At 38.1% G+C, this 9,900-nt stretch overlaps 1 pseudogene; it reads left to right on the forward strand.

Annotated features, from left to right (window-relative positions):
* Positions 1-9,241: 9,241 nt before the first annotated feature.
* LOC142841225 (large ribosomal subunit protein eL43-like) lies at positions 9,242-9,548 on the forward strand (annotated as a pseudogene).
* Positions 9,549-9,900: the final 352 nt, after the last annotated feature.

Consider the following 9,900-nt stretch of genomic DNA (forward strand, 5'->3'; position numbering starts at 1 on the left):
GAAAAATATATTATTTCAAGTAATGCAGATAGTTAATATAGATACAAAGGTCTTTCATAATTTCTCAGCTATTCCCTTAGTACTCTGATTAGCAGGTGTTTGGGTTTTTTTGAAATGATAGTTCCCATAGTTTCTGGACATACAGTATTAATTAAAAATACCTAGCTGTCTTTGATGAATATACTTTTCATAGAAAAGTCCTTAGTAACTGAGTCTTTAAGAAAAGTGTACTTTTTATCACTCTGATTTCTAGGATAGATGAATGAAAATGAAACTTGCAAAACAAAAAAAAATAGGTTCAATCACTAATAATCAATTCTGGTTTTTTTTGCTTGTTTTTGTATAAAATTGAAATGTTTAACAAGTGAGAAATGCTACTTAGAATACTCTCATTGCCCATACATTTTGAAATCAATATACTACAGAGTTCTATTTAAGTTTTATTTACTCAATATCCCTTGATGAGAAATCATCCCTTATATTAGATTATGATCTCAGCCCAAATGCCAGTGTTGTCTACAAGTAAATGACCATTTTGAGTTCTTTTAGAATTCATAATGCTTTAAAATATTTTTATATATTTCATAGTGAACCATATGAGAAGGCATGTTTATTACTATATGAGAAACCAGTCATCACAAATAGTTCACTGATTATATATATATATATGAAGCAAGAATAACTTTGTTGGGTGCAGAACTAGCATTCCCATTTTTTTTTGCTCATTCTTAACTAAAGCATCTCAAACAGATGTACAGAAAGCATATCAATGGATCGGCAGAGGATTCTGTTTGTAACAGGACTTGATAGGCTAGGATGGCACAATATGAGTTTGAGTCCCTGGCATCTAAGAAAAAGCTAGACATGAATGAACGTATAACTCCAGCAATGCAGAGAGGGAAACTGGTAGACCTGAACATCTCAGTAATCCAGCTTAGCCAAAAGAAGAAAACTTATCTCAAGACAATAACATATTGTAATGAAGTTAGAAAGTCCTGCTCTTGCCTTCACATGCATGCTCTTAGTAGTGCAAATCTATGGACATGCATCACAAGCATAAAGCACACACAATGCATACAACATGCAAATCACAATACAACATATATACAAATGAAGGAAAAGTATAAGAATATGAATTAATAAGCCCATTTTAATAGTAATCATAGGTATTTCTGTACTTTAATATTTACATTTAAGCATGATTACCTCGCTGAAATGCCCTTACCTTCTAATTTGTTTCTGCTTCCATTTTCTACTGAATTTCTTATTTTATGCAGGTATTATTTCTTGACTTTACTAAATATTTTACCAGTGTTCTATTTGTGGTTTATAGAGGTTCCTTATATTTGTCTTCTTTCTCAGGCAATTCATGAAATTATGAATATTCATGAAATAGTTAATGATATACCTTTACTGATATCATGTCTATGGATTTATAATACTTCATCTTAGAAATATATCCAGCCATTTAGAGAAGCGACGGCCTTTCCTTTATTTTATGAAGGAATGGTTTTTTGAAGAAAATGGCATTCATTTTTTTGTCTTTTTATTGGGGGGTGGGGTTTGAGGGGCAGGGCTAAATATAACACACTATGACATTAGTTTAGAAATACAGAACACTAAAGATGTGGACATATCCTTGTACCAAGTCAGGTAAAGATGTATTGCTGGCTGTGATATGTTATATCACAATAATTGGATAATAACAGCTAATTAGTATTTAATTAATTTATTTTCTTAGAACTAGTAAATATGACATACCTAAATTATTGTTAGCAGTTGTCTTTCACTGCAATAAAAGTGAAAATATAAACTTATAATCACAAGAAGTTTGTTTTGTCTTTAATTGTCAGCGAATCTACTTCTTGATAGATTGGCCTTGTTGCTCTTAGGCTTCTGATGAGATTACGCATTATGGCAGGAGCATGTGCTAGAATAAAATAGCCCTTCCCATGGTCATCACACTGAAGAGGAAGAGGTTGGATTCTCACAATAATTTTCAAATGTGTACATGCTTTAAACCTCTCACTTGGCTTTACCATTTATAATTTCCACCACTGACCAATAATGATAACCCGAGAACCAAACCCTTGAAATACAGGCCCATGAGAAACAAAAAACTTCAAAACACATAGATTATTGGCAAATAAAATTTTATTTATCGTCCCTGGCTCACTGGGCTACCAGGCATCCCTGTTTAGGTTCTGTGGAGTTCCATCTGGACAAGTGAGTATGTGCTATCCAGGGGCAGATTGTCCCGGAAGAGAGCACAAACCCCCCTCCCCCAGCTCCTGCTGCAGGGCTGTCTTTCTTACACATGAACAAGACTCCCAGCCCCCCTCACCAAGCCTGCCCTGCTGTCTGCTAGGTCGTTTGTTCAAGAACACTTCTCCACTCCTACACTAAGACTACCCACCCAAAGCAGTGAGTGCCTGCATAACGGGAAGGCCTCAAGGTCCTCTGCAAGGGATCCGGGGCAACTTCAGCTTGTGGGGCAGGGTCTTCTGTGCTCCACTGGACACCGCCCTGCCTAACACGTTCTTCTTTTTGTCCCAGGCTCATTAGGCTACCAGGCCTCGCTGTTTAGGTGCTGAGGAGTTCCGTCGGGACAGGTGAGTATGTGCTATCCAGGGGCAGATTGTCCCAATAGAGAGCACAAAGCCCACTCCGGCAGTACCCTCTGTAGGGCTGTCTTTCTTACACACGACCCTGCCCCCAAGCCTGCACTGTTTGCAAGGTCCTTTGCTCAGGAACAGTTTCCTGTTCCTACACTAAGGCTACCCACACTGAGCAGTGAGTGCCTGCCTACCTTGCAGGTTTCTAGGACCCCCGCAAGGGAGCACTGGCACCTTCGGCTTCTGCTGCAGGGTCTCTTCTGCTCTAATCGAACCCGCCCTGCCCCCCAAGTTCGCCCTTTTGTCCGCGGGTCATTGGACTAACCAGAGTCCATGTTTCGGTGCTGAGGACTTCCATCTTCACGGGAACAGTTCCTGCTTCTACACTGAGGAGATACACCTAGAGAGTCAGTCACAGCAAAGACTGGACCAAGACACCAGGCCTCTCCTGGCTCCATTTGAAGGAAGAAATGGGAAGGTGCCAATGCAAGAATTCCTCTAACAACCTGAAAGGAAACATAACATCACCAGAATCCAGGGATCCCAAAATAAGAAGAATTGTACACCATCTACAGAAGAATAAGAAGAAATTGACTCAAAAGTGAATTATATGAAAATAATAGAGGACCTTAAACAGGAGGTGAAAAACTGCCATAAACAATTAGAGATTACAAACAAAAGGGTACAGGAAATAAATAAATCGCTCAAAGATACCTAAGGAATCCAAGAGAAATAAGAAAAAGCAATCAAACAGGTAAGGGAAACGGTTCAAGACTTGAAAAATGAAATGGAAGTAATGAAGAAAACACAAACCGAGGGAAGGATGGAGATGGAAAATCTGGGTAAACAAACAGGGACTACAGAGACAAGTACTACCAACAGATTACAAGAGATAGAAGAAAGAATGTCAGACACAGAAGATACCATAGAGAAACTAAACACACTGATCAAAGAAAACAGCAAAACCAACAAATTCTCATCACAAAACATTCAGGAAATCTGGGAAACAATAAAAAGACGAAACCTAAGAATAATAGGGGTAGAAGAAGGAGAAGTACAGCTCAATGGTCCAGAAAATATGTTTAATAAAATTATAGAAGAAAACTTTCCCAACCTAAAGAAAGATGTTCCTTTGAAGGTTCAAGAAGCATACAGAACACCGAATAGACTGGACCAAAAAAAAAAAAAATCAAAACACAAAACATACAGAATAAAGGAAAAATATTAAGAGCTACAAAGGAAAAAGGTCAAGTTACTCATAAAGGTAAACCTATCAGACTTATACCTCACTTCTCTATGGAAACCATGAAAGCCAGAATGTCCTGGATAGATGTACTGCAAAAACTAAGAGACCATGGATTCAAGCCAGACTACTATACCCAGCCAAGTTTTCGTTCACTATAAATGGACAAAACAAAATTTTTCAGTATAAAAATAAATTTAAACAATACATAGCCACAAACCCAGCCTTACAGAAAGGAATAGAAGGAAAATCACAACCAAAGGAGTCCAACAATGCTCACAATAAGTCAGATATTTAATGACCCTTCACCAGCACAACTCGAAGAAGGGAAACACACAAACTCTAATACCAAAAAAAAAAAAGAAAGAAAGAAAAAAGAAAAAGAAAAATTGACCGGAGTTAACAACCAATGGTCATTAATATCACTTAATATCAATGTACTCAACTCACCTATAAAGAGGCACAGGCAAAGAGATTAGATACAAAGACAGGATCCAACATTGTGCTGTTTACAAGAAACACACCTCAACCACAAAGACAGACATCTATTCAGAGTAAAGTGCTAGGAAAAGGTTTATCCAGCAAATGGACGTAAGAAACAAGCAGGTGTGGCCATACCAATTTCTGACAAAGTTGACTTCAAACTAAAATCAATCAGAAGAGATGGAAATGGACATTTTTTACACATAACAGGAACAATTCATCAGGACAAAGCCTCAATCCTGAATATCTATGCCCCTAATATAAAAGCACCCACTTATGTAAAAGAAACATTACTAAAACTCAAGGCAGTCATCAAACCACAAACACTAGTAGTAGGAGACTTCAACACTCCTCTTTCACCAATGGACAGGTCAATCAGACAGAAACCTAACAGAGAAATAAGAGGATTAAGGGAGGTAATGAATCAAATGGACTTAACAGACATCTGTAGATCATTCCACCCAAAGAGGAAAGAATATACCTTCTTCTTGGCAGCTCATGGAACCTTCTCAAAAACTGACCACATACTTGGTAACAAAGCAAACTTAAACAGTTACAAAAAAAAGTTAAACTTTCGTTATTTGCAGATGATATGATAGCGTACATAAGAAACCCCCAAAAATTCACCCAAGAACTTTTACAGCTGATAAACAGCTTTAGTAATATGACAGGATACAAGATTAACTCCAAAAAAATCAGTCGCCCTCATATACACAAAGGATAGGGAAGCAGAGAGGGAAATCAGAGAAGCTTCACCTTTCATGATAGCCAGAAACAGCATAAAATATCTTGGGGTAAATCTAACCAAGGAAGTGAAAGATCTATTTGACAAGAACTTTAAGGCATTGAAGAAAGCAATTGAAGAGGATACCAGAAAATGGAAGGACGTCCCTTGCTCTTGGATTGGGAGGATCAACATAGTAAAAATGGCAATTCTACCTAAGGCAATTTATAGATTCAATGCAATCCCCATTAAAATTCCATCGAAATTCTTCACAGATCTTGAGAGGACAATAATCAACTTTATATGGAAAAACAAAACACCCAGGATAGCCAAAACAATCCTATACAATAAAGGATCTTCTGGAGGCATTACCATCCCTGACTTCAAACTCTATTACAGAGCTACAGTAATGAAAACAGTGTGGTACTGGCATAAAAACAGAGAAGTCGACCAATGGAATTGTATAGAAGACCTGGATTTTAACCCACAAACCTATGAACACCTCATTTTCGATAAAGGAGCTAAAAGTATACAATGGAAGAAAGAAAGCATCTTCAACAAATGATGCTGGCAAAACTGGATGTCAACCTGTAGAAGAATGAAAATAGACCCATATGTATCACCATGCACAAAACTCAAGTCCAAATGGATTAAAGACGTCAATATCAGCCCGAACACACTGAACCTGATAGAAGAGAAAGTGGGAAGTACCCTACAACAGATGGGCACAGGAGATCACTTCCTATGTATATCCCCAGCAGCACAGACATTAAGGGCAACATTGAATAAATGGGACCTACTAAAACTGAGAAGCTTCTGTAAAGCAAAGGACACTATCACTAAGACAAAAAGGCAACCTACTGACTGGGAGAAGATCTTCACCAACCAAGCAACAGACAATGGTCTGATCTCCAAAATATATAGATAACTCAAGAAACTAGACTTTAAAATGCTAATTAACCCAATTAAAAAATGGTGCACTGAACTGAACAGAGAAATCTCAACAGAAGAAGTTCAAATGGCCAAAAGACACTTAAGGTCATGCTCAACCTCCTTAGCAATCAGGGAAATGCGAATCAAAACAACTTTGAGATAACATCTTACACCTGTCTGAATGGCTAAAGTCAAAAACACCACGGATAGCCTTTGCTGGAGAGGTTTTGGAGAAAGGGGTATACTCATCCATTGCTGGTGGGAATGCAATCTTGTGCAACCACTGTGGAAATCAGTGTTTCGGTTTCTCAGGAAATTTCGGATCAACCTACCCCTGGACCCAGCAATACCACCCTTGGGAATATACCCAAGAGATGCCCTATCATATGACAAAAGCATTTGCCCAACTATGTTCATAGCAGTATTATTTTTAATAGCCAGAACCTGGAAACAACCTAGATGCCCTTCAATGGAAGAATGGATGAAGAAAGTATGGAATATTTACACATTAGAGTACTACACTGCAGTAAAAAAACAATGACTTCTCGAATTTTCCATGCAAATGGATGGAAATAGAAAACACTATCCTGAGTGAGGTATCCCAGACCCAAAAAGATGAACATGGCATGTACTCACTCATAATTGGTTTCTAGCCATAAATAAGGGTCACGGAGACTACAATTGGTGAACCTAAAGAAGCCAAATAAGAAGGTGAACCCAAGGAAAAACATATAGTTATCCTCTTGGCTATGGGAAGTAGACAAAATTGTTGGGGAGAAAATTGGGATTTTGGGGGTGGGGTGGGATGGGGGTAAGGGGAGATGGGGAGAGAAAAGTGAGAAGGGAAGGAGGGGGGAACGTGGGGAAATAGGAGGATTGGGATAAAGGAAGGTTGGACAGGGAAGCACTGAAGCACAATTTTTATTTAAGGGATCCACCTTAGGGTTGGCAAGAGACTTGACCCTAGAGTGGTTCCCAGGAGCCCATGGTGATGTCCCCATTTAGTGTCTTGGGCAGCTGAGGATAGGGAACCTGAAATGACCCTATCCTATAGCAATACTGACAAATATCTTGCATATCACTATAGAACCTTCATCTGGTGATGGATGGAGATAGAGACAGAGACCCACACTGGAGCACTGGACTGAGCTCCCAAGGTCCCAATGAGGAGCAGAAGGAGGGAGAAGATGAGCAAGGAAGTCAGGACCACGAGGGGTGCACCTACCCACTGAGACAGTGGGGCTGATCTATTGGGAGCTCACTAAAGCCAGCTGGACTGTGACTGAAAAAGCATGGGATAAAACCGGACACTCTGAACATGGCGAACAATGAGGACTGATGAGAAGCCAAGGACAATGGCATGGGGTTTTGACCCTACTTCATGTTCTGGCTTTGTGGGAGCCTAGCCAGTTTGGACGTTCACCTTCCTAGACATGGACGGAGGGGGGCAGACCTTGGACTTTCCACAGGCAGGGAACCCTGATGCTCTTTTGCCTGGAGAGGGAGGGGGAGAATAGTTTGGGGGAAGGGGAGAAGGGTGGGAGGAGTGGGAGGGAAATGGGAGGCTGGGAGAAGGCGGATACTTTTTTTTTCCTTTTCTCAATAAAAAAAAAAAATCTTGTTTGTGTTCTTCTTCAATGTTTAACCATTAGTGAAGGCCAGTAAGTTATAACACTAAAAACGAAGTTCTTGCCCAGGTATGAGAAAAATATTTGCACATAGAAGAAATATCTTTCATATAAAGTGCAAAAACAGACATTGCTTATGCACTTGCTAATTATTTTTCTGCTACAGACATCAGCTTCAGTTTTTTTTAGTGATAACATATGTCTCTATTTACATGTTGATGTTCTTCCATTTGTGCATATAGGTTTGATTGAAAAGACTAATGTTGGGCCTCTTTTGTACACAGTGTACATACAAAAATGATGTGTTGGATTCATATCTATGGATATTTATGCTTATATATCTATGCAAAATTTTTGCTTCATCAGAATCCATTTCAAAGAAAAAAAATTATATTCCTTACAGTCACAATTCACATGATTCAGTAGTTAATTTATTTCCCAGCTGAATGCTGTCCTATCTTGCTGCTCAGGAGTATTTTATAGCTGTATGATTTTTAAAAGGAAAAGAAGAAGAAACAACATGAAAACAACTTTATATTTAAGATTCCTGGGTACAAATGTCAACTTTATTGTTTTCTTTATGAACTCAGCAAGTTCACAACGACTTTGCCTTTGCTCTCTGCCATGTGTTTTAACTATACATGGAAAACTCCTAACTTGTTTGTAGGCGTTATCTTTCTAACTTTTGTTCCAACCGCAGTGTAACTGAGAATTATAAGAAACCAGGAATGGTGTTTAAATCAATAGTGATTTATATAGAGTTGGGCACAATTTCCTCTTTAAGATAGGTTTACTATGATATACCAAAAGCTGTTTTCAAAATCCTTTGATATATACCCTTCCCTCCTGACTCCTAACAACCTTGGAATAAACCAATAATAATAACACACAAATAGTAGCTCTTTTTTTAAAAAAAAATATTTTTTTTACCTGTTTTAGTCATTTAATTTTTTTTAAAACTTTATAAAGCAGTTATAGTTTGATTATTTTAATGTTACATGTAGCAAATGTAAGACTCAGAGAAGGAAATGGTGCATAGGAATATAGTTTGCAAAATTCAAAGCCTAAATTATCATTCAGAAAATAAAGACATGGAGGCCATACTAAAAATCAGTTTATTAAAATAAGCAATATTTTCTTAGACTTTATGATAGTCATAATATAAAGTTAATCATTTTCTACATGCATTCAGTAAGAACTAAAGTTATAAACCTTTGCAAATAAAAGTTTATAAGAGATATAAGAGACACGTACTGTCAGTTCTAATATCAATTTGAGTTCAATACATACTAATGTAAAATATTGAAATCCATACTCTTACATTTATATTTTGGAAATGCAAATGCAAACAGAACCTACCTTCTGCATTCCTCTGAATTGTGAATATATTGCTTTACTATGTATAATTCAGTATTTACATGCCTCTGTCATATATTTTGTTATTATTTAAATAATTTCATAGATTTAAAAATGGGATTTTAAAAAAAAACTTGAGCAAAACACTTTGGCAATAAGCATCATTGGCTTTTAATACCTGTCGTGGCCAAATGTAGGCAAGCTTTTCCTCTATTATAAAAAAGGGTGCTCTCCGTGCTTTGCTTAGGTTTCCGGTGACATGGCTAAATGCAGCAAGAAGGTCGGGTTCATCGGGAAATATGGGACCCGCTATGGTGCCTCCCTTCGGAAAAGGTGAAGAAAATTGAAATCGGCCACCACGCCAAGTACACGTGCTCCTTCTGTGGCAAGACCAAGATGAAGAGACGAGCCGTCGGCATCTGGCACTGTGGTTCCTGCATGAAAACAGTGGCTGGCGGGGCCTGGACCTGTAACACGACTTCTGCTGTCACAGTGAAGTCTGCCATCAGAAGACTGAAGGAACTGAAAGACCAGTAAAAGTGCTACCATTTGCTACCCAAGCCTACTCAATAATGCACAGCCAAGTAAATAAATGGGTTAATTTACGATAAACAAAAAAGGGTAAGCATGCTAAGGTTTTCTCATACCTAATAAAGGAATTTGTCTTCAGCACTTCGTGGTAAAAAAAAAAAAATACATAAAATGGATTTGTTCCTTAAGGGACTTCAGAATGGTTCAGGAGGCGACATTAGGTGGGGGAGCTGTGGGACACAGTCTGTTCATCATTTTTCAAAAAGGCATTTCACTTACACCTTCAGAAGTGTTAATGAGGCATTCACACTTTTACCGAGTGTAAAAGCAATAGAAAACCGGTCTTTCAATCTGTTTCCAGACATGTTCAGCAGCTACATATAAATG

The sequence above is a fragment of the Microtus pennsylvanicus genome, chromosome X, assembly GCF_037038515.1.
Source record: "Microtus pennsylvanicus isolate mMicPen1 chromosome X, mMicPen1.hap1, whole genome shotgun sequence".
Lineage (NCBI taxonomy): Eukaryota > Metazoa > Chordata > Mammalia > Rodentia > Cricetidae > Microtus > Microtus pennsylvanicus.